The 25,477-nt window shown below is 36.4% G+C and overlaps 1 long non-coding RNA gene across 8 annotated transcripts in view; it reads right to left on the reverse strand.

Moving 5' to 3' along the window:
* LOC147760814 (uncharacterized) overlaps nt 1–25,477 on the reverse strand; it is a 98,482-nt gene that overhangs the window by 44,052 nt on the left and 28,953 nt on the right. For 4 of the 8 annotated variants that reach the window (XR_015335346.1, XR_015335344.1, XR_015335348.1 and 1 more), the window contains exons 4-8: nt 21,074–21,159; nt 19,653–19,794; nt 19,158–19,252; nt 18,674–18,736; nt 18,281–18,384 (exon numbers count right to left, since the gene is read on the reverse strand). This is a non-coding gene — a long non-coding RNA (uncharacterized LOC147760814). Of the gene's footprint in view, nt 1–94; nt 1,527–18,280; nt 18,385–18,555; nt 18,737–19,157; nt 19,253–19,652; nt 19,795–19,836; nt 20,039–21,073; nt 21,160–25,477 lie in introns of those variants that run through there. The other 4 variants (XR_015335345.1, XR_015335347.1, XR_015335350.1 and 1 more) reach the window with 4 other exon arrangements.

The following is a 25,477-nucleotide window of genomic DNA, read 5'->3' on the forward strand; positions in this document are numbered from 1 at the left end:
AATGTAAGAGAAAACATCATGTTTACTATTTTCTTCTCTGGAACAACAGAGGAAAACTCTAACCCCGCCCCCTCCCCCCACAATTCATACTAACCCAACCCAATTCCCCTGACTGTCTCCCGTGAAAGGGCAAGGTCAAACTCAGCAAGAGTGAAAAGACCAGTCACAATCATTTCAGAAACAATCAAAAATAGCACAATCATACCTATGGACTGTACCTCCATATGACAATTGATCCAATTCACCGCTATCAAATCAACCACTTTACTAATTGCTCCATGCAGGAAGCAACTATCTCATCTCTGTTAGTCCATTAAATTGTCAAACTCCAATGGGCTTACTCATACACGATTTTTGACTTAGCAAAACAGGTCTAAACTTCTAAGCACATGCGATGTCAATTGGCTATAATTCTTTACCATAAAGTCCTTGGCGATCTCAGAGTGCTTTTGTAGTTGATTAAGAGGTAATTTGATCAATGATTTTTATTCACTAAATAAAACCATAGGATTAGTATGTGTGTGAGGCTGCTTCACTACCTAGGTGAAAATCATATTATTGGTATAGCAAGTCTGATCTTTATGACAGTGGTGCAGAGTCCTACATTTAACCTTGTGGTCCTCTGACAATAATTGCACTGTCTGGCTTTAGAGTCATTAATGCCAAATTCACTGTCAGTTATGTACATAAGAAATCAATGGCACAGGAAAGGATACAGACTCAGGGGGAAAGTATCAGGGACAGGCTTTGAAATAAGGTGCTGACATTGGCAACATGGTTTTAGCTTGTTAACATCTATTTATTTCCCAGCTATGGATAACATATCCAAGTCTTTAATTTTCCATCAGAAATGAATAAGATGATAAAATTCTCAGTTGTTTTACAAAACATAACATAAAGTTCAATTTTTACCATAGTCATCTGACAATCTGTAAGGGGCATAGAAAATGAATAATGAAAGGTACTAATTTTCACATTTGGAGAAGTGTACATCAAAAGTCCTCTACTGATCAATGGAATAAGTTATTGAGAGATGAACACAGTGACCAGGGGTATTCAGGGGCTTATTTCAGCTCTAAAGATGCTTATCACACTTTTTAGATATAATTTAGGCCTTGGCAGGCTACAAATTTTGACCAAGCACCCTATGTCTGACCACTGCCAGTGTATTGATTGCATAACCAAATACCACAATCAAGATGACAGTTGGGTATCTTTTTAAGATATAATTAAACATAATTTTGAGCTTGACCTGGAAACAGTCATTATTATGTCTTTCTTTTGTTTTCCCATAAAATCAATAGAAAGGGTTTGAAATGAACTGTGTGAGTCCTCTCTTGTGTTTAGCAGACCACTTCAAGTGGCTTACACCATAGTTTGGACAGCCCATGCTGCCATGATATAACACTGTCTGCTATCAAGGGTCAGATTACATCAGTTACACAATGTACTGTGGCTACTGGTTTGTAGATGGAAATGAAGAGAGAGAGAGAGGGTATTTTTTAATTATTATTATTATTTTTTTTTTTTTTGTTGCCATATGTGTTTATGGAAAAAAGTCAAAAAAGAAGCAGTGTGCCTCTAGGGGTTTGCATCAATCAAATTCAAAGCCCAGAACCTGAACAACTGTCACTCGCTCATTGCCTCCCACCAAGCATGACCACAAGCCTGGCTGTGGTCAATGTGAGAGGACACTTGTGGCTTAATGGCATATCATCAGTACTTACAAATGACTTGATTACAAGGCAGTTAAAAGGGGCAGGTGCTATTATGTCACAGGTGTGAAAGTGACTGACAGCTGCAATATGGCCAGGCTGTGGCCAGTCTGGACTGTAAATGACAGCAGTGACTTTAACCTCAGCCCAGGTAAATGGCAATGTGTACTGGTTCATGTCACAGACAAGGCATACACAAAACTACATCTCACTCCTTCTAGTGAACCCACCAGTATACTCATTATGGCATACACATACTGCAAATAAGCAAATAATGAACTCACCAGGTTGCTAATCACCTTTGTATTCAGGTAACAAATTTATGGTTTCAAGTTGCAAAACTGACTACATCCACACAGCATTCTGTTTTAGCCATACAACAAAATAAGCAAATTCATAACCATTGTCACAGCTCTCATCAGTGTTAATATAACTAATGTTTACAGATCATGCAAAATTTATAACTAATATACTCTTTATTCTTTGTCTGATTGTCAGGTTGAGTTGGTCTATCTGCCAGTCTGTTTGTCCATCTCTTTACCCATCTCCAATTGTCTCTCTCTTTTTGAGCAAAATGTTCATTAGCTTGGTGGTTTGATCATACAATAACAAAGTTCTTGAACACAAGCATTTTTCTACCGATGTTAGTCACATTGGCCATAAGATAAGAACAGTAGGGAATTTTAGTAGCTTGTGTTCAGTAACCTTATTATAGTGTCCCTCTTTTTGTCTGTCTGTATGTCTGCCTGCTTACCTGCCTGTCTTTCAAATTTACTTGTCAGATATGTCTGTCTCAAATGTCACAGAAACAAATCTCAGCCATCTAGCTTACATCACACACATATATATCTGAGGTATTAGGTTGTATAGGAAAGCTGCAGAAGTAGTATTAGTATTCAAGCACAGTTCTCTAAAGTTGCAAAGGGGTTCAAAATCTGTCATATCTATTCTTTTATGTACAATATGTTCTTTTCTTCAGAGTGAATAATTCAATTTACTTGGGCATTGATTCCTGGTTACTATCTATAACTTTACCCAAAGAATATTTTCATATAAGTTTGACTATCAATTTTCAACAAAATATTTTCCCACCAATTTGACTGCAATAGTATGTAGCAGTTAATGAGATAGTGAACATGCCATATTTGAGTTCAGCCAAATGTAGGTTATTTCCTAGCAATTGACATATGAGGTGCATGCCAGTGGGAGCCCTGGTTGTCTCCAGGTTGTAGTCGCAGCACACATGCTCCTTATGCTATTGCACTTAATATCATGCAATATACTACCACAATGTCAGCCCTATTGCCAAGGCAACACAAACTAGCAGGTCAGGGGACTATTGCACCACTACTAGTAGTTTTAACTCGACTACAACAGACATTAACAGAAGCTTAATGACTTTTTTTTTACATTTTTTTAACAGAAATACAAAATACTTTAAAGGTACACTATCCACATCTTGTATGTCTCTATATCCTGCAAAGCTACCAATTTAGACATGAAAAACAATAAAACAAATAAAGGTACCTGTTGTTGTTATTTCCATACAATGTTTAGTAAGGTATGGCACTGGAAGTGGCTAGCCAGTCTTTAAGAAGTATTGTTTTTAAATTAAAAATGGTTATAAAATATTTAATCTAAGTATAGGGGTGGGTCAAGCAATTATTCATGGGTGGATTTTTTTTTTTCTGGAAATCTGATTTTGCATGAAAACCCCAGACAGGATACTGCTAACGTTTTCTCTCTCTCTCTCTCTCTCTCTCTCTCTCTCTCTCTCTCTCTCTCTCTCTCTCGCACACACACACACACACACACACACACACACACACACACTCACACAGACACACACACACTTCCCCTTGCAAATCAGCAATACGCAAAAATAAAACTGGTTCTCTTAAAATGTTAATCATCTAGATAAAATGTTGAGGGGTATCCCATTTAAATGTTGTAATATATAAAATCACCAGTTTATTTAAATTCTATCGAAGGCTATATTTTTGAAAGTGCTAAAAGAAGTCTTGCATCAAATAATGCAGATAATATTCTATTTAATTAGCATAAATTCAATAAAAGAAGAAAAGTGCTCTATATATTCAAGACATACATTCAAGAAATTGCAAAATTGTACAGATGCCTGAATGGGTACAAATATTTCATGTTTATATTCCGTTTAGATATTTTGTTACCTCAGTTAATGATTAAAAGCACCTTTCATTCAAACTTTTTAAGTATTTTATCACAATCCAAAGCTCACAAATTGTACTAAGAATACATTTGATTATATTTCTAACTATATTACAGACCAATGTTGTCACCAAAACTAAATTAGCCCGGTATTTATATTTTAATCTAAACTGCCTAGAGTATTTACAATTTTTAATGAAGATTTACTTCTATGCAAAGGCGCATAGGCAATTAAACATAAATATTACAACCTAACTATACATATTTCAAATTAGTTTTTTTTTTTTTTTTTTTACTTAGATAATGAAATAAATAAACCAATCAGCTATATAAATGCTAATAATTACACTCAGCAATAATATTAAAGTTTTGGCGATAGTTATAATATTAACGTTTTGGCAACAGTTATAAATAAGAGCATAAACTCTAGAGTTTTAACAAAACTGAATTAGTAGAAAAGCCTATTTTTTAGAAAATCACGCATATTATAAAATTTGCCCACCACCACCCTAAAAAGGCATGGTCTGGTCTTCACAAAATATGCAACTTAAAAAAAATACAGCATACTTCTCTTTTTTTTCTTTCTTGAGTGCAATTTTAAAGCTGTACATACATTGCATGATTTATTTTATGCTGAATAATATGTAACAGCATTTGTTTTATTTCAACAAAAGTTGATAATCATATCAAAAATAATGCAATTATTTTTTTATTGTGAGCAGCACAGGCCTTCTCATTTTAACTTGCATTTACCTCTCCATTTCCAATTTCATTCTTAGCATAATGAGCCTTTGCTCTTTTCTCATTCTTTGTTTCCATATAAATCATTTGCCAAAGCAGTCTTATTGATCTGCTCAATATTGAAATTATTAATAGCTTTCTTCAATATGGATTTTGCTTTGAATCTATATTTTCTGCATAAACAGATATACTAACTTTATTAATTACAGAATGAAACCCAACAAAAATTACTGGGCAGAAGAGGTAAATATTTTTTTATCTACTCCAGCACATAAGGCATTGATAAGGCATTAAAAAAAGAGATCCTTTTTCTTTTTTTTTTTTAATTTTTTTCCTCTCATTCCCAATAAAAAATATAAAAAGGTACATTTATTATTTCCATATAAAGGTTGTTTTAATTCCAAGCAAGTTACAAATTAATAATTTCAGCTAAAAATCCAGTATCAGATTGTGTACATTTTTCATGCTTATGTGTCACATTCACATACAGAAAACAATAACTGCGAAAGCACATTGGATCATTAACATACATTCCCTAAAAAGAATGAGGAATAAATCCTTCTCTTCAATAATAAAAAAAACCTTTTTATTAAAACTCCTAGTTTCCTATTTCTTTAAATCCCTTATGTAAAACCCATTATGACCTTGAAGAAAGTAGCATGTACTTAAACTTACAACGGTCAGGATCATTTCATGTACATGTGAACACGTGAATGCGCAGACAGACGAGTGCGCATTCGCAAAGCTACATTTAAAATGTTTGAATAGATTCGGTTATGCAGTGGTAAGAGTCTAACCTCCTTTTTCAGCTATCATGAAGATGTCTGGGTTACCGGACGACGCATGCGCACGCCGTAATGCATGTTGCACGCAGGCCATGTCTGGCATAAACACGTCGGAAAAAACAAGTGACTCACTTTTAAACCTCTGACATTTGAAATAATGCAAACCTTCGATAAGTTACTGTCAATGTAAGCCTGTATACATAATTGATAAAATAATAAATATACGTATTTCTGTTAATATATTCCTGCTTAAATATACATGACACTGCATGTAGGCAGATTCCTACGCGACGGTACGTAGGCCTGGATCACGCCACCCTGATCAACTTGCCATTTCATAATGATCAACATCTTTTATACTTCTGTTCATCTATTCTCACCATTTACCACACAATTCAGTTCTATTTTCTGGATATGCACAAACAAACCACACTTTCGAATAAGAAAAAAAAAGCATGCATGCTCACCTCCCTTTTCCAAGGGGGCCAAAGGGTAGGGTTCTCATGACCTGCCTCTGCACAACTTTATGACCTAACTTGTTATGCGCGCAGCATGGTTCTAAGCTGACTCAAACTCTTAAAAAGTAGTCCCTTTTCCATGCATGTCTGTTAATTTATTCACAGAGAGTTCCATACCACTGCTACTTCAGTCTACACTCTTCCAACCATCCCGAAACATTTGTACAACATAATACTGGCTGAGAATTATCATATCAATTATAATTAGCTAAGATGTAATGGCCAAGAGCAAAGTGAATCAAAAATAAACAAATGATAGCAAAGAAAAGGTAAAAAGACATAAGAAACATTTAAGATGCATGTGCTGGGCGCGTAACCTGTGCGCGCGGTTTAGAGATTCAGACACGACGCCATTTTGTTAAACAGAAAATGCAGACAACGCCCAAATCCATTTTCCCGCCTCACGCCAGTTCTTTCCCCCTATGAGCCCCCCAGTGTCTCCACTTACTATGCCAGACATAATAAATGGTTGACCTTCTAACTGCTTCATTTCATATCAACATTGCAGGATGTCAGATAAGCACAGTCACGTACCTGATGTCTACTTCAAGCTGCCAAATAAAAAGCTCTCCATTCTCTTCCACTTCATTCCTCAGGCGAGCAGCTCTATACAGCATGTCTGTGCTCTACTAGCCCTCAAGATCCTAGTCCAGGATATCATGGACTCCTTTTCCTTATACAGGATTTCTAGGAAGTACTGTTCAACAAAACACAAAGGCCAGTCGAGCTAGAAGTAAGACAGCAAGAACATGTCCAAGTTCCTCACAAAGAACCTCCTCTTCACAGGGTCGGTACTATCATCAGCGCTGTCCGCATGTCCGTCCATCATGGCAAGTGTTCCGTCTAGTGTGGAGGAAGAGGTTGGCTTGTAAGCAGTGCTGCCGCCACCACATGGAATATGAATGTGTCTGGAACCACGTGATTCCACCATGTCCGCTACCACTGGCCACATAATCAACCTAACTTCACAGGGGGATCGCCAGGAAAGGAACCCACATAGACACTGCCTTTGGACTCATCTTCATGAAAGAGCTGGTTTTCATGCCTTTAAAAAACCTCCTAGAGATCTTTAATCCTTACACAAAAGATCCGCATGTTCTCTCCTCAGTCACCCTTGTGTGGAAAGAAGATATATTGACCCGGAGGTTAAACTCTTAGACGCATGTCCGTTAGAATTCAAATTACCGCGTATGCAACAGCCAGTCTCAGTACCAACGTCGGCCATTACTTTAATGCTTTAAAATAACTAGGACAGAAAAAAAAACAATAAAATGAAAAATAATACAATGCTCCTGTATTGTGTAGATTAAGTTTGCAGCAGAGGTCAAGGCTTAAACTAAATATTACAAGACAAAAAATCAGGAACTAAAAAAAAAAAAACAAAAATGATAAACATCCAATGTTGGCACTTTATACAAATCCAGCAGTGGCTAGACTTAACACCAATGACAAAGAATGACAAAGAAAAAAATTAATATTCAATATTCCTGCTAATAATAAATCTCAAATCCTTATGCATGACCCCATCTACCCTTTTCACAATTCAGTTTCCCTGTCGTATTCAAGCTCTCATATATCAGTGACTCTCCCATCCATTAGCATGTGCCAATTATTCCCACCCAGGGCTCCTATATCTATTTGAATACCCAGGTTCTAGGATTGAAAATGGTTGTTTTGTCCCCTCTCTCTTTACTCGTTGTTTGCATCCCCTACCTGCCAGTCAGCGCCCTGTTTGGTGAACAAAAGCGAGCCTGAGAGCCTCAGACTGCCGTGAATGACCTGAATACTAAGGAGCTGACCTCTCAGCCTGTAGAAATAGGTCACTGTCTGGATGGCTGAAGAGATAGGACTGCAGGCAGGCAGACCAAAAATATGGGAAAACTTAACATGTTGAACGCCCTGAATGTGGACATCATGACTGGTTGATGGTTCTACACAATATACTTATTTCTATTACCACTTCTAAAAACTTCAGTGATTTTAAACCACACAAATGAGGAAAATGTCGCAGGGACAAAATGTCACCAACCTCTTGGAATTTTTGGCCTGCACAGACTTGGACCTTTGGGGTAGTAAAATCATGCTGCACAGCAGACCTGGGCTCAAAGACCTACAATGTGTTCCTTTAGGACCAAATTTTGGTTTCGAATGCCCTGAACAGGAATAAGTCTAACCTTCACCTGAGGCATCCCCCAACTACATTATACCCATCTTTCAGTACGAAACATAACATTTCCATCATTCTGCAACTGTTTGCAGGATATTCTTTGCTCATGGTGGTATAAGCTAAAAAGACAGACAGCAGGGGCAAGTATAAGTTTAAAAGAGAGAAACAAAAGGAGAACCTGAACCTGTAGTCTTTATAGTTTATGGTCAGGAGAAAGACCTTCCCATTGTAATATACCCAATCAGATAAAGATCAACATAATCAATGACAAACTTGTAAAAAGTATGAGATCATACATATAATATCATTTGAATTCATTTAATGACACCGATTTTTTTTTTAAAACAAACCCTACCACCTCCCCCCCCCCGACCCCCTTGCTTTTGTATCCTTGGTTTTCCTGCCAGATGTTACTTCCACATTTAAAAAATTAAGGTCTGTGTCACACTAAATCAATACAGTCAAGACAGGTTGTCATGAGTGTGTGTGTATGTGTTTTGTGCAAGTTGCTCTGCTTCACTCTTCAACCTGGCTGTGTTATATACATCCTCCCTGCTAGACCCTGGCACACTACTACCCAGGCAGACCCAGGTCACTGAACAAGGGAATAGGAAATCAATACACCATGCTAAACCATCCCTCTAAGATCTTCAGGGCCATGACCATGAGTATCTCTGGGCAGGGCATCCATGTCTTGGATCTAAAATAATGAACAGGTGCCCCTGAGGCTGGTTGGATAATGAGCTGTATATTGATCTGCGTCTGTCTGCTGACCTCGGCTCTGTAAACAGATTAGGTTTGACCTCACAAGGTCAGCCAGACTATTGAAGTCTGAGTGCCGACTTGGGGCCCTCTGACTATCAAATGGGGCACATAAAACTGGATTTTTGCAATCAACACAGTCTTAATTTAAAGCTTGCTTGGCTTCTTATGTATGTGGCGAAGGCATTTGTGACATCCCCCTCCTTTTTTTCTTTTCAAAAATGTCCCTGGCTTGTTTTAACAGGTCTGGTGGTTTACTTAGATGACAGAAGCCAGCTCTATTTTGTACTAGTCATACATACCAGAGTCTAAGAGGAAAGACTGTGAAGCCTTTTCATAAAGCCAACCAATGAACAAAAATACATACAAGCACCTGTCATCATATAAACACTATTCCAATAAGACTGATATGAAATATCAAAAAGACAGCTACCAAACAACTGGTGGGAAATGTTCCTTTAAACTGATTTGATCAAATTTTCATTTATTTTTCATTCATTGTTCATCTTTTATGTCATGTGTATCTTTCTGCAGACCATCAAACTTTTAAGACACTTATCACAATGTAAATGCTTCAATGCCCAATAACTATAATAAGTCATCATAACTTATTTTAAGGAAATAGTCTAACCAATCATAATTCCAACTTTTTTTTTTTTGTAAAATCAGTCTTTTGTCTTTACATCCTGAACATCATACGCCAACTTCCTCATTGCACATTTCAAAATAATATATCCAATTATGTTGTTCAGGTCATATTGTTAACACCACACATTTCTAGCCGCCATAAACCTCCAGGCACACGGTGCACTTTCTGCAGCATGACCTGTTATCAAACTGGTATGGTGTCTGCACCGTTTCCACTTCAACACCCTCAGGGTATTTTTATACATTCTTAAAATTTATTCATATATTTTATCACTGATTGTCAATATTACTCCTGAAAGAGTACATAAACAACAAGTATAAAACAGATCAATTTTTATTTCTTATATTTTTATCTTATTCATTCAGTCATTTGTTTATTTATTTATTATTTTATTTCTTAATCTTGCATAATTATATGGCAAGGAAACGATATTTGTTATCCAAAGAATTATTCACGGAAACAGTTAACATTTGGCATGGTCACGGTAAACACTGTTAATTTGTTCCAAGCATAGTGCAAATGGACACCTATCCACTTATCTGATTAGATTCAGACATCCTTACTGTTTCGTTCCAGCTGAAGGTAGTCATGTTTTCTTAGATAACTGTTACCTTCAGCCGATGCTGAACGTGTCATCTAACAGATAAAATCAAATTGCAAAAACAGGAATATATAATATTTGAGTGAGCTTCTTCCAAATGTGAAGAATGGTTTCCATAGAAATTCCCGTCTTCCCTTGCCCTGCATATAGTCACAAAATACCGCACCAAGAAAATTTGAGCATGAAAATAGGCAAAAATAGGTATTCTTCTACTTATTTTCTTTGTTTGCAAATAACAACAGATACCATAGACTTTTAATTATTTTTTCAAAATTATTTCAAATACCACACACAGATGAAATTATTTTTTTCTGCCAACAATATTTTAGATATTATATATTTTCTGCAAGTATTCACCCCAGTTTGACTGACAGACCACAAAGTTTATCCCTGTGGAAGCCAGAGTCTAAAAAGGCTGCAGCTCAAGCAAGAAATGGATAATTTATAAAAGAATTTTTTTTAAATTTATTTATTTATTTACTAAGGAACCCAGAGGGGTGGTTCTTGCTATCCATCCAAACTAACAAGAAAAATTAAGTTTCTGCAAGGTTAGTTAGCATAAAAAACTTCTGTTGGCTTCACCCTCCAACAATACCCCAGGCTATACAGTTGGAATACAACAATGCATTTTCAACCATCCAAACCTCTCAGTATCTTCAGTGGCATAAAACAGAAAAGTAAAAATACTAAAAAAAAATTAAATGCCTTCATTTGATACGCAATCTGTCTGATGTTTGCCTTAGGGTGAATTCATAATTTTTCAAAATATAGGCATTTGACCATCTTTTCATATATCAAGACAGTGAAATAAGTGCAGGTACCTAGAAAACAATTGCATATCTCCAGGTGTGTGAACTTCAACTTACTGGCAGCATTTCCGGGCAACTTAGAGAGTACACAAATGACGCATAGTCTAGACTGGATCAATAGGGAAAGCTTTATTTGTTACATTACCCTAGCAACTGTCCATCAAAACAGAGACTTATCTTTACACTTTAGGTCCAGAACCTTAAGAATTAAAATCATGTACCATATGGCACCTATGTGTTTCTTTTATTCAACTTATGCAACCATTAACTTAATTTTTTACATAAACATTACAAAATAAATAAATAAAATGAACCATCAAGGTGTGTGTGTGTGTGTGTGTGTGTGTGTGTGTGTGTGTGTGTGTGTGTGTGTGTGTGTGTGTCGGCTGAAAATGGAGAGAGGAACTGTCAACAAAGTCATCTTGGCTAGTATTATAATCAGACGTGAGCCTAGGTTTAAAAAAAAAATCTCTGAGCATTTATCACTGGACAAAACACATAACTGCCCGAGGATCTGGGGCTTCCTTAGTCCCATTAGAATTGAATTGTATATCTATGAAAGTCATGATTCTGGGGAAAAAAGTTCATGTGTATAATATACCATTTTGTCAATCACATTTTCACATATTACTTGGATTTATGGGGATGAATATTAGTAAACTGATGTCCATTATTAATTTTTCTTTAAATTAATTCACATTAAACTAATTGTATAAAAAAGTACAAAAAAGGCAAAACTTAGATATTTTGTACCTTTTCCATAAAAGACCTACCCCTGTTGAAATAGGTAAGACACAGTGTACCATGACTGGGGAGTTGGATTTTCATACTGAAAATCCGACTCCCCCACCCCCACCCACCCACACATACAAACAAAATTTTGTGTTAAAATGATCATTAAATATCAAATAAATTGCTTTTTCACAGGGAGTCACTAGGTGGTAAAATACACATTTCTAATTTCTTATTTTCTCATGTAATTTTTCACCTGCAAACTAACAAAATGTGCCATAATATCCTCCATTTAGCATACTATAAGATATAAGTCATATACTCAAATAAAATAAAGATTATGAAATATTGTAGGGTGGAGTGTGATTTTCATTATGAAATTTTTACTCCGAGAGTCAGATTTTCATGTTACAACAGGCCCGATTATTAACACAAGAAACAATATATCTCAACCTGACATTTTGGTTCATGTAATATTACCTGCCTGTGGCTTTGCTTTAAACTGGTATGGTCAGAATAAGCATTCAGGCAAGCCACAATGTATCAAGCCAGTTCATGTGTCTGGCCCAGCTACCTCTTTAAACAGCCAATCATCCAATTAAGATAAGGGATGCCTACTAAGTGGTCCCATTTACAGTTAATTGACTGTGTAATGCAGGTTACCCATGTTTAATCCCATGACTCTGATGCCCAGTAACCTATCCAAACCAGACAGGTTTCACAATAGAAGTTTAGACCATAGGTTAGGCTTAAAGAACAAACTTATTTCAAATTCAGGATAAATATATGGAAAACCAATGAAATAAAGTTACCATTGATCTAAAACATCAACCATTTTTTCCACTTATAATAAAAGAGACACAAGACTTCATTAAAGTCGAATACTAATTATTTTTCTTAGGTCAAAGTGGACTCAAAATGTTGGTCTTAAAGTTAACACCAATTTTTACTAGCAAGTTGTTTGATAAAACTGCAAAAGATCAAGAGTTTTGTTCATGTTTAACTGTGTACACAAAAGTGGATTAAAAGACGTAACCAATTTTTTGGATGTGCCAAGTGCTTTACAGATGCATTTTATGGTTTATTTATAACAAAAAGTCAACAGAAAAAAGTATTTTGCTCCCCAAGTGAATAATTTTAAGAACTGACCTTTCAAAAAAAAAAAAAAAAAAAAAAAATTCACAACATTATTCAATTAAATATAAACTATAACAATCTATATCATCTTGATATGACTTTTAGTGAAGCAATGAGAGCAATTTCTTTGTGTAAAAATAAATTTACTTTTAAGACCGTCTTCATAAAATAGACGTCATGTCTCAAACATTTCAACTTATTTATTGATATGGTAATGCATCAATTCAGAGAGACAAAGATTTTACAATATGATCTTGAAATCGTGTCTGTATTTGGTTTTCATGAAGGAGGTGAAGTTTTCATTGTGCCTTAGGGGACAAGTTATAAAAATCATATCATGAAGTTCATTACCCCTTCTGCACTTGAACTTGATTTTGGTTTTAGTCACAAATAAATAATGCATGTCAATTGCAGTATTGACTGCATAGCTAATGAAAGGAGAGCCAAAACTATGTCAGCATATGAAATTGTATTCTTTCAAAATATCTCAGATTAACTGTTCCAAATGATTTGTGCACTTATGCCAACTAAAATTATCTTTTCATTTTCTTAATCAGTCACAGTTGCAGAGCAAAATTAAAATCCAAATCACGATGTCACTCATACATGATGATGTACCATCTTCCAACTTTGCATAGGAGAACATCAATTGTCCTCGTAAACCAACTGGGAGAGAAAGCTAAATATGACGAGCTTAGGCTAGATAAACATGTTTATTCAACTTGACTGAATTATTGTCAAAATTGCTAATTTGGTGACAGATCTGCTGTAGAGCTCATTACCAGGAAGCACCTGCCACTATGTGATCTATTCTGGGATCACAATCATGGCAACAATCACGTCAAAACCTTGACCTCATATGTACAGAACGCAAACGAAAAACACATAATTAAACCATGTAGTACAAAAATGTCTTCATGATGACCTGTCATTCACAAAATGAAAAATGAGGCACCTCAAAAAGAAATGCTACATATGTCACGGTTGTGAATTATTAAAGATTAAAATCTTTAAAAAAACCATCATTCAGTGGAAGCAATTCTATAAAATATTGCATGACTAGTTTCACAATGAAGAGAGTAAGAGGAGATAAATAGTTGAAATGCTATACCAGGATAAATGCAGTATAGCTTTCTTAAATTAAGGAACATTCCCATATCAGGCATCAAGGCTGTGTTTAGAACAGAAGTTATCGTACTAGCAGGATCAATCTATCTCAGCAGCGATTCATGCTAAAGCACAGTCAATATAATCAGCTTAATTGTCTGGCATGTCCCCTTGTAACTTAAAGTACTTGGGTAAAGTCAGGAAACTTTGTGATGTTGATCATGTTGCTCTGCTAGCCAGAGTACCAGACAATAAAGCCGATTACATTGACAGGGCTTTTGCGAGGAATCCTGCTGAGATAGAGCGATCCTGCTAGAATGATTACTTCTATTCTAAACATAGCATAAGACAATTGCTTCTCTAAACTTTTTTGGAAAAAAAAAAAAAAAAAAAAAAAAAAAAAAGATCTTCAGAACAGTCTCTGAAATGTGCAAATTAAACCAATAAAACATGTATTGACAAACATAAACATAAATTATCAAATAATATACGCAAAAACTGGGAAATGCTAACAAGAATACAAATACACATAATTTTTATTTAAATTGAAACATATTACGTTATTCTACATTTAATTAAATAAACTTATACACAAGTCATTTCACACTGCTTTCCTCAGCTAAACTGACACAACACCTGTTATCTTTAAACTGATTGTCTGAAATGAAATTCTCCTCAAAAAACTATGCAACTGCCATGAGCAGAGATATCTCCTCCTGTTTTCCTCCTGTTTGGGGTCAAGATATCACGAACATATTTAACATCCACATGAACTGTACATTAACAGGTCAGTGCCCCAATAAGCTTATTAAGATGTTCTCCCTAAATGTGCTCTCCACCACGCTTCATCCAAATCCACTCACCTCCAGGTGCAAAATCATTTTACCAACCAAAGCACTAATATCATGATTTATTTTCTTACTCTTTGCAAACCAGGAAAGCATAATTTAGAAACAGAAAGGAGACTGCCATGTTGGTGCCTAATGTAAACAAGGGTAAGAACTTGTTCCTAGAATTGTTCAAGCAGCTGGTGGTAATGAATAACAGTTCCTCCTCCAGGTGGCAGGCTACATGCAGCTGACACAAGACAGCGCCAACTGTAATCAGCACATTCATATGAAGAAGCTAAATATATGTACACAAAAACATGTTGTGTTTATCTGTCATCATTTCTTTAAATATTTTGATTTGCATAATCTTGAAATTACAATTATATACTTAATTTGCATATTTGTCACATCAGTCAATTAGACTGCTTTATTCTATATCATTTTTATCATATATACCTTTTTTTTTTTTTCATTCAACATCCCAAACATCAAAATGACACTACAAATAGTCTCATCTGCACCAGACCACAGTGAAACAGCATGGGGATAATATAAGGCAAGGTACGCATTAGACATGTTTATAATTTGGTCATCACTAGATATAAATAAGACCATTAGTTCAAAGTTAGTTCTGATGTGAATGTTACCAAAAGGCCTCCTTGTACACATCAACCAGCCATTTGGGGCCCCTCTTTCTCCCAGCCTAGTGCAAAAGTGATCTCCACCCTGTACTTAAGTAAATTTACTACCCTCCCGCAGTGCACCATATGGCCATGGTTGTATGTTCAGGTATTATGACTATGCCTGGACATCAGGTTTCCATTAGACACTGTAAATACTACCAGTGATAGGAACCATATTGATAGTCTGGCCAACTAAAAACCAGAGCCATGTTTCACAAAGAGTTCTAACAAAGCACGAACAAATAATAAGACTGCTAAAAATTATATAGCAGGTTATGTAAAACAACCGAATGGTGACAGTTTTACTTACGATGCATGTTGAAGATACTTGTCGACTTTGAGACACAAAGTATTTACTGCAACCAGTTATACCCTACACTGTATCACATTTCTAAATATATTACTGTTTTTGATATCAGTGAGGCACACTGACTGGATGAAGGATGACAGGCACTTTTACTTGTCACGAGATAGTTAAGGGCCTTCCTACTTACATTAAGTGCAGTTTTTAATAGAAAATTGAAAACAAAATTTTAATTTCAGTTCAGAAGTATCACTTAAAATCAGGTCTTTATTCAATTCTCACTGAGACATGAGGAACAAAAATGTAGCCATAGACAAAAAAGTGCAACACAAATATGTCTGATTCACAGGACAAATGCTGTCTTGGCACCTGTCAATAGCCAATTATACTGAATCAGCAAGTGTCCTGTGACAAATAAATAAATAAATAAATAAATATATATATATATATATATATATATATATATATATATATATAATACCAATTTGCTGTATACATATAATATGAAATGTATTTATGTATATATAAACATTGATGTTTCAGGTTAAAAAGGGCCACCCTGAGCTTCAGAGCTAACTTGACACTAACCTTTTCACTGTAGCCTATCTCCATCGTGTCAAGTAACCTCTGACGAAAATAGTTTGACCTATTTTATATAAGCCAATCGAATCCATGTTTCAAAATTTTTCACCAAAGTTTGGTGAAAACGCTGATTGGTTGATCGTCAATCGGCAATCCTCGGCTGATTCCGCAAGCTCCATACTAACAACATAGTTATTGTCGAGTGCGGAGACATCCGAGTAGTTCCGAGTGGTTCCGAGTGCATAACCGTACACAAAGAAAGCATGGAGTATATCGGAATTGAAACCAGAGCAGTGTGATGCCCTGCATCATTATCTACTGAGGGATGATGTATTTTGCGTGCTGCCCACAGGTTACGGCAAGTCCCTGATATTCAGCCTTATCTTTGATTGGTCCGGATTTGAACAAAGCGCGCTTTGACTCGTTCGCGTTCATTGGCTAGATCGTTCAATGAGTCATTGAGTGCGGGCTTTAAATTTGATTGGCGGGCGGCGGGGGCACTCGAATCTGGTCAGAGCTTACTTGACACGATGGAGATAGGCTACAGTGAAAAGGTTAGTGTCAAGTTAGCTCTGAAGCTCAGGGTGAAAAGGGCAGACTTTTTAGCCAAAATTCAAACCGCTTTGTGGGGGACATTTTATCATTCAAAAGTCATTTTTTTAAATCATCAGGATGGAAACTTTATAAAAACCACATTAAATCTTAACACAATGCACATTTAAGAGACCTTAATGAGTGAAAGATTCCATATAACTTGGGAAAGACCAAAATATAAAACTGACCTGCAACTGAGAGTGAAATGGACTGAAAACAGGTCTTATTTGGGGAGGGGTGGGGGAAGCACCACAATAATCTGCCTGCTATACCTTTCAGTAAGCAAAACAATTAAAAATTATACTAAGAAGTGAACAAAATAAGTTAATTATTAATATGAAATAAAGAGTAGGAAAAAGACCTTAATGCTGGTCTTGAAACAGCATGACTTTTTTATACTGTATATCATAACAACTGAAGACCCACTCAACCGACCTAAAAAAAATGCTGATACCTGCTTCGTGCAAATGACAAAGATGGCATGCTTAGACTAAAGAAATTGAATATGCATTTGCTCACTAAACTACAGGATCACAGAGGAGATAGTGCCTCTGGGTATTGTACCACCAGCTGGAGTAAGCGGTTTTGTATAGAAAAAAAAAAGAGGGGGGGGGGGGGAACAACACCTCCAGTGATGTGCCACTACAGATAATTAATTATTTTATTATTTGATTTACAATTGTATAGTTATTCATTCTATTTTCTGCAATAAAACAAAAAAAAAAAAAAAAAAAAAAACACCTCCAGTGTTGTGCTTGACAAGCTCTACAAAATGCAGTAAGCAACAGATCTAAATATTTTTGTTGACAATTACCATTTAAAACAAAATCATGGGGAAAAGTAAGTTTAAATCCAATTTTGTGAGTGCGGTTCATGGTGAAAAGGAGACCAAAGGTCAATTTCAAGACAACAGGTAGATTGCCAGTATGCGACTTCCTTTTCAAGTTCAATAGTGACTATGGGCCTATCTTTGCCAGTTTTGGAGATATAAGGGATGGAAACCTTGCAAAGTTCAGTTCATGGTGAAAAGAAGGTCAAAGGTCAATTTCATGAAATTCTGTCATACACCTGTCCACACTATTATAGGTAAGGTCCATGTTGTTTCTGAAAATCGGCACAAATAAAAATTTTTTGCAGGCTTTTATAATCTAGGAGAAGCGGTAACGGTGACATGGCGGCAGAGCCGGCAGATGCGGCATATGCGGACGAGACAGGTTGGGACTAAAACCATGTGTACCGCCAGCGCCTACACTGGTGGTACAATTAGAGAAAATTTATTGTCATTCAATTTAAACAAAAATTAGTGCAATTTATTTCAGTGCAGTCAATTTATGCTAGTAGTGTGAATTCAAAATAGCCGTTTATCTGGTGACTTACCTGTGATGCATGATTGTCCCCATAGTACAGGTAAATCAGTACCCTGTCTGCACTTTGTGATACTTGTTTATCACTATGGCGATGATGCCCTGGTGTATGATACCCTGAAAGGCAGGTGTAATAAATTTCAACACAAATGGAAGGAGAATAGAAGGTGAAGGAAAGGGACAGACAGAGAAAAATGGTTCAAGGAAAAAAATATGAAAGGGAAACATTTGAAAATTGAATTTTACATATACCAGTACTGTATTTCAAGTCTTAAAATTAGAACATACCTATTGACTGGTAGCAGCAAAATTAAAGAGCAGGCTTCTCTATAGTTCTTTTTCATTCAAACCCTTCATATCATAATGGATATCTAACTTCTTTTCATCTATCATATCTGGTCCTCACCTTGTCCTTTCTTACTTCTGAGATATGTATCCATTACGGTCAAAATCTTCAAGTATCCTTTTCCTGCAAAATATCATTAATTGCATCTTCTGCCATAATTATCTATTATTAGGTTTCATAAACATTTACTTAATGCTTAGCAACATTAGTGAACTAGCATTTCAGAAAACTTTTAATCAAATTACTAAAATCAGATTATTAGAAATGCTAAGACAAATTTCATTATTTCGGAACCAAAAGACCTGTTGAGAACTTAGTTGATCCACGGACTAACTGATCTGCAGACCAAATATGGCTGGCCCACTTGAAAGCTTTCAATATAATTCCCTAATGGATTCCCCTGTGAGAATTATGCGGCAAGCTTTCAAGTGGGATGGCCATATTTGATCTGTGGCTCAGTAAGTCCACGGACCAACTTGGTTGTGAACAGAGCCCAATTCAAAATCTCCACACATTAAACATGCACATACAACTAATATCTTACCTGCAATCAGACACCTCCCCTTACAAACTCTCTGCCTAGTTACCTGAGCTGTCTATGAAGTCATCAGCTGAGGGTCCTTCAAATGGGGAGTGAACCTGAAACCCATTAACTTGCGTTACAAAACATTATCTAACAGGTTACATTACGTGTCCAGCAATATACATTTTTTTTCTTTTCCATGAGATGCATAAGATATTAAAGCCAGTGTCCACATCTTTATTATCAGTGCAAGTAGAAAAATCTTTCTGATATTATCACTGAAAACTAAATTTATTTATAACAAACATTCCTAACTCTTTTACAGAAAACTTCATTGCAATTAACTTCAGTATATTTGTCCCCATGCAAACCAATTTCAATGAAAAGTTGTCCAAGAAAGACCATTATTAAAATCATATGTCAATGCTGTTATGGCAATACATCCCTACAAACAACTGACCAGCATAACTCAAAGCATGTCAGTTTCGGCAGAGAGTATCTGGGTCCTCCACTTACCTATGATAGGTATGTTGACAGGACTATCAATTGCAGTTAGGACAGATGAATCCGAGGAGCAGGCAAATGTCAAAGGAGACCAACATGCTTCCCAGTTAACATCCTTGATGAACTCAGCATGAACTCCAATCAGATCTCATCACTGGAATTGAGGGGAAACAAAAGGTCGATAACTGCTGTAGACCTGCAGAGTGTATTAACTGTTGCCTAGCAACCAGAGTGTTCGCCAAGATTTGAAAATTGGGATTTTCTCTTGAAATATATGCATTCAGCAGCTAGAAACTCTTCTGGCTCTCCACTAGCTGGCTTGAAGGTGGAGGGTTTACAGGGAAGTAAACAGTGCTTTCCAGTTTCAGAAAACTGGATGGTGACAAATGATTGAAGGCCTAAAATATACCCAATAGGCATATGAATGCAATACTCATGTACCTAATTTAAAATGCATTTGTTTTTACATCAAATATGAAATTACATTTGAGAGAAAGATGCATGATAAAATTCAAATAGTTCAAGTCTCCCAAGCCAGGATTTTCGTGCCAAAAAATTATGTTTAACGAATTTCCTGGGATAAACTGCAATTTCCCTTCAACTTACCAATTTCTAACACATAACACTGTTACAATTTTGGAAAAAGCATAAGGTCAAAGCCCATACTAAAGTACCAGTTTTCCAGATACATCATTCAACAACTGGACTTCGATATCGCAAGACTGGTGCTGTAACCTGCACCGTTTTCATTCTATGAAGATGGGTACTACTGAGGTTGGACAAGGGACAGTGAATATCATTCTTTTTTTGCGATATTGATTAAAGCCATTTATCAGTCATTTAATGTTTTTAAAGCTTTAATTGTCCTCAGATAAGTTCCACAAGAAGAGATTCATGCACTTAAAATGAGTTCAAAATCCTGCTTTGGATTGCTTTAAATTGAAACATTATTTCAAAGAAAGGTCCTGGAGAGTTTTTTTTTTTTTTTTTTTTTTTTCTTTTTCTTTTACTAACAGCCATGCTGAAAACTTTTCAGAATGGCCAGTCATTTGGACTGGCAGTAATGAAAATTTTGCCGGACCGAATGGATTTTTGTCAGACCGAAAATCACCCTATTTGTTTGAGACAGATACTACCAGTACGATTAGGGTAGCTTACTTTGTTTGTGAATGTGATAGGTTTGAAACGGAAGGGAAAAAAACCTTGGGTTTCATATAATTTAATTAGTGAAGTATGTCGAATGATGACTGTAAATTCAAAATTGCGGTTCTTAAAACTCTTGTCGGTCCTTTGGACCGCCCAAGTCCAATTTTTTACCGGTCCAGACAAATTTTGCCAGTCATGACCGATCAGACCGACAGTTTCAGCTGGTCTGTATACTAAGATGTATGAAGCTGGCAACAATATCAACAAACTTTCTAGAACTGACTCACCTGATAATCCTGAACTCTCTCAGACTAGTTGACCCCAAAGCTTTTATTACTTGCCAGCAAATAATCATTACCCAATCTTCCTGGAGCTGAAACGAGAGTAATACCAATGTAACATCAACCGAGGAAGTGACTTTCATCTGCCTAACACTACAAATGTATTCTGAACAGTGCACTAGTACTAACACTGCCTTTCCATGAACACTTTGGTTAACATAACAGATGATGTTATTTGTATACCTGTGTTATTCTAACAACTTTAAAAAGTGTTACGTTTCTAGGAGACTACAAATTCCACCAAAATTTACATAGTTCATGGGCAGCAAGGATCATCAGGTGGTAAATCTGATCTTTTTTTTTTTTCAATATCAATTTATTGCATTTATCTGATAAGATATGATCATACAAATTTTTCTGTCTTCAGACAAGTTTAATTAGAAGTGGTTAATATACCCAACATGTTTAAAATCCTACTCTTTGTCACTTAGCTATCCTTTACCTGGAATTAATGTGTGCCCCTTTTGCTTAATTGTTAATTTGTCAACCCTCAACAAACTTGTATTAAATTTCATATTGAGTTGTATGGCCTTTTAGGGAGTATCAGTCATTACTTCCTTGACATGATTTCAAAATTGCTGGCAATTCCCTCCCATGCTGCCTGTGCCAATAAGGTTAAAAATTGATGAAGCTTCCAGGAAAATTGCATAAGTGGTCATTTGTTGATCTACTGGTAACTTCTGTCTAGACTGCTGGTATGATTGCGTTAGAAATATCTGCACAAAGACGTATATTATGGATAGTGATCTATTCCCTACCTCCAATCTCACTCTACTAGGGGAAATATAGAAAAGGGTTAAAAATGTTCAATTTTCCATGGCAACACCCTGATGTATATGCCCCGACTAGACACCTCCTGCAGTTATAACCTGCAGTTTTTGTTTTTTTTTTTCAAAATCATTTAGATCTGTGTGAAAAGCAGACCAAGATAAACTCTTTTTAAAACTCATTCATTCATGAGAAGCCACTACTTCAAACTGAGAGTTTCCATGCAAGCAAATGGTTTTGAGAAGTCTCAGTTTCTCTACTAGTACTAGTTTTTATGTATTACAATGAATTGTTCACTTTTTACATGTTACCCTTGCCAAAGAGGATGGCTTTTGATGAAAATTTTTGAGGGTATGTCAGATATGGCCTAAGAACGCATTCAGAACAAGTTGATCTATGGACTAAGGCAGGGGCGCATCCAGAGATATTTTTTGAAAGTCTTCCAAATGATCTTTGTTGGGCCATCCTCCATTTTTGACCGTCGAAAGAAAAAAATGAGATACTAGTCTATGTAAACTTGAAATTCTGACCATCTTCCTGAAGACCCAGAAGACGGCCTCAATCTGCCCCTGTAAGGGACCATTCCCACAGATATTTGGATCGATCTATCTCCCTGGGAAGTCTCACAGAATTGTTTTTTATCAACTTAACCAGCTTAAATGTCTGTCACGCCTAGTTAAGCTGTTAGGGGGTAATTATCTTTAGCCCCTAGCTGATTCGTTAGGCGTGACACACATTTAAGCAGGTTAGTTGATAGCAATTTGGTGAGACTCCCCAGGGAGTTAGACCGATCCAAGCAAATCCTATGTTATACTTGTCCACTCCAGCCCATACTGAGGGTCCAATTTGTCCACCAACTCTCAAGCATCCACTATCAATGCTGACAAATTTCTATGAGACAATGTTTCATTTGCCCAAGGAGCATAGGAGTGCTTTCTTTGAATCAATATAACACAATATGTAAAAACAGGATCTTAAATTACCCTATTAATTTGTATTCAATTAACTACAAATATGAAGTGACAATAACTTATGTTAAAGGCTGGGGCTTTTCCAGAATAAGTCTCCAATCTCCTGTTTACTTCCTACTTTTTCATCTTTCAGATATCACAACTTAATCAAAGTGACAGTTCATGGAAATTTTTGTCTCTTATTTTCCCATTTATAGGCCTTTTTCTTTTTTTTTTTTTTTTTTTCCAAAGGAAGTGCGACACATTTATGTCACTATTAAAGAAAGAGCTATAACACAGGTGGAATGGTGGACTGGGTTTAACAGTGAACTCTAATTTTGGTCAATTTTTTTTTTTTTCAACTCATGTTATTTGAACTCAACTCAAGTTATTTGAAAACTGCTTCCTGCACAGTGACTGTGGACTGTTAAATAATAATGCTTCAATATCCTCACAAAAGGAAGGAGGGGACAGTCTTAAGTAACAATAGGCACCAATTAGGCCTCATTATCCCCTATTAAGGAGCAGTTACCTATGCAATCTTCACACAAGGCACAGTTTACATGTGCCAAATGTTCTCTAATTATATAATTTGATAGTCAGTGCTTACTGACCCAAGACTTCAGTCCAGGGCTTTTACACTGGACAGCGTCCTTTCTGCATCCCGCAGTACAGTCTAATTTAAGAGTAAAACAAGATAATAATACTTTACATGCTGACAACTGGCCGATCATTGAGCATTCATTCTGCAACCAAAGTGATGCCAGTTTCATGGTCACACAAAGGACGCAGAAAGGACATTGTCAAGTGTAAAGGGGTTTTAGCATTAGTTTATACACAGGACGTATCCAAGCCACCACCACCCTGCCTCATCCCTGCATATAAGTAGTAACTGAATACATGACTTTAGTGTCTGGGAAGAAAACACGGTAAAGAAATGCATGTACTGCATATACTACTTCAATTTTTTTCCTTACAAGTTTGATTAAAAGTCCCTTAAACTACAAAATGGGGCGGGGTGGATCCAGAGCTATTTTCTGACAGTCTTTCCAAATTATCTTTGTTGATCCATAGATACCCATCAATGTAAACTTGAAAATCTGACCATCTTCCAGAAGACAGCCTAAATATGGCCCCTGGGTCATTGCATGCACTACTGTAAAGCAAAAGTTGTGGGGAAGGTGGGGGGGGGGGGGGGGAGAAGGGGTGACAGCAGAGAAAGTCTCATATAGGTTCACTTCCATATGAAAAGATAAAGGGACCCTTCACAATGAAGCTTCTCAATTAACACGCCTCCTCTTGTTTCAAACATACTCATATCATCTCCAGCTTTCCTATATTGTACTCAATGCCAGTAGAAGGTGTGTTAGTCTATTAATCTGATTGCAATCGACGAATCCCCTTGGAGTTAACATGCATTAGCTAGTTTGACAAAATTAACTGTGAACTATCCCTAAGGATCTACAGAAATGACAATGCTCCTCTAAAATGCCCCCCCCCCCAACCCCTCAAAAGGCAAAACAAAACAACTGCTAAGACTACCTTTAAGTGCTGTATGAAGCTACTGATTGGAGAAAAAAGAAACAGATTTCATACAAGCTGGTTTAAATGCTTTCCTATCCAATCATACAAATTAATAAAAACCACCAACCAGATGAATGTGAGTTTAAGGTAAATAGCTTACGATACAGAATCGGAGCTCACTTCTGCTTGCTCTAATAAGTTGTGCAATTCTGCCAAATCAAAATTTTGTGTCAAAACTGACAAATTGGCAAAAGCCTCATAACATTAATCATTTTCTTCAGTCAGAGCTTGTAGCCCAAAGTGATATCAACATTTGGCAAAAAATTTCTTTACACTTGTGTGGAGCCTAGAGAAGGTATCTAATCAGTAATCTCCAGTCTTCCCATATTGAAAGTGTGCACTCTTTATACAACAAAAGACTGCAAATATGTATTTGTTGAACCTGCAATAGCATCTGTTATATATATATGCTGCCTAGTGTGGCTGGCTATATTTGCTTGGTCTAAAGCAGGGGTTATGTAATCATTAAGAGCATTAAGAGCTTAGCAGTGTGTTCATATAGCAGCCATATATCACCAGTGTTGTTACTGTCTGTATACCACCTGCTGTAGCACCAAGTGCAGACACTTCTAGCTGTAGACTACTAGAAAACCATATACCTTTCGAGACAATATATAAGGATAGAGTAATTCTCACTCTATCTATACAACCTGTAATACCCCCTTCCCTCCACCTTTCAACAGTCTAAATCCACCATAATATATTCCTCTTCCCTATCCCAGAAATGAACACCATTACTTCAAGTTTGAAATACAGGGAGATTCCATCAAGAAAGCTAGTATGCCAAAGAGATGGGTATCTCTCCCCCCCCCCCCCCCCCCTTTTCAGGACCTGCACCATTCCCTATAGACATAAGCTTCCTGATAACTATATGGAACAATGACCATCATGTCCCTTTGCCAGATCTTTGGGTGCATTCAGGTTCAGACATTGTACCAACTGGGGCAATCCAACTCTGTGGGGACTTTTTTTTTTTTTGATAAAGTGCAATCACTGTAATCACTTTTACTGTCTGACACACTTACTCGAACAGCTAAGGGATAATTCA

The sequence above is a fragment of the Lingula anatina genome, chromosome 7 (genome assembly GCF_051362555.1).
Source record: "Lingula anatina isolate TDL-2025a chromosome 7, LinAna3.0, whole genome shotgun sequence".
In the NCBI taxonomy this organism is placed as follows: domain Eukaryota; kingdom Metazoa; phylum Brachiopoda; class Lingulata; order Lingulida; family Lingulidae; genus Lingula; species Lingula anatina.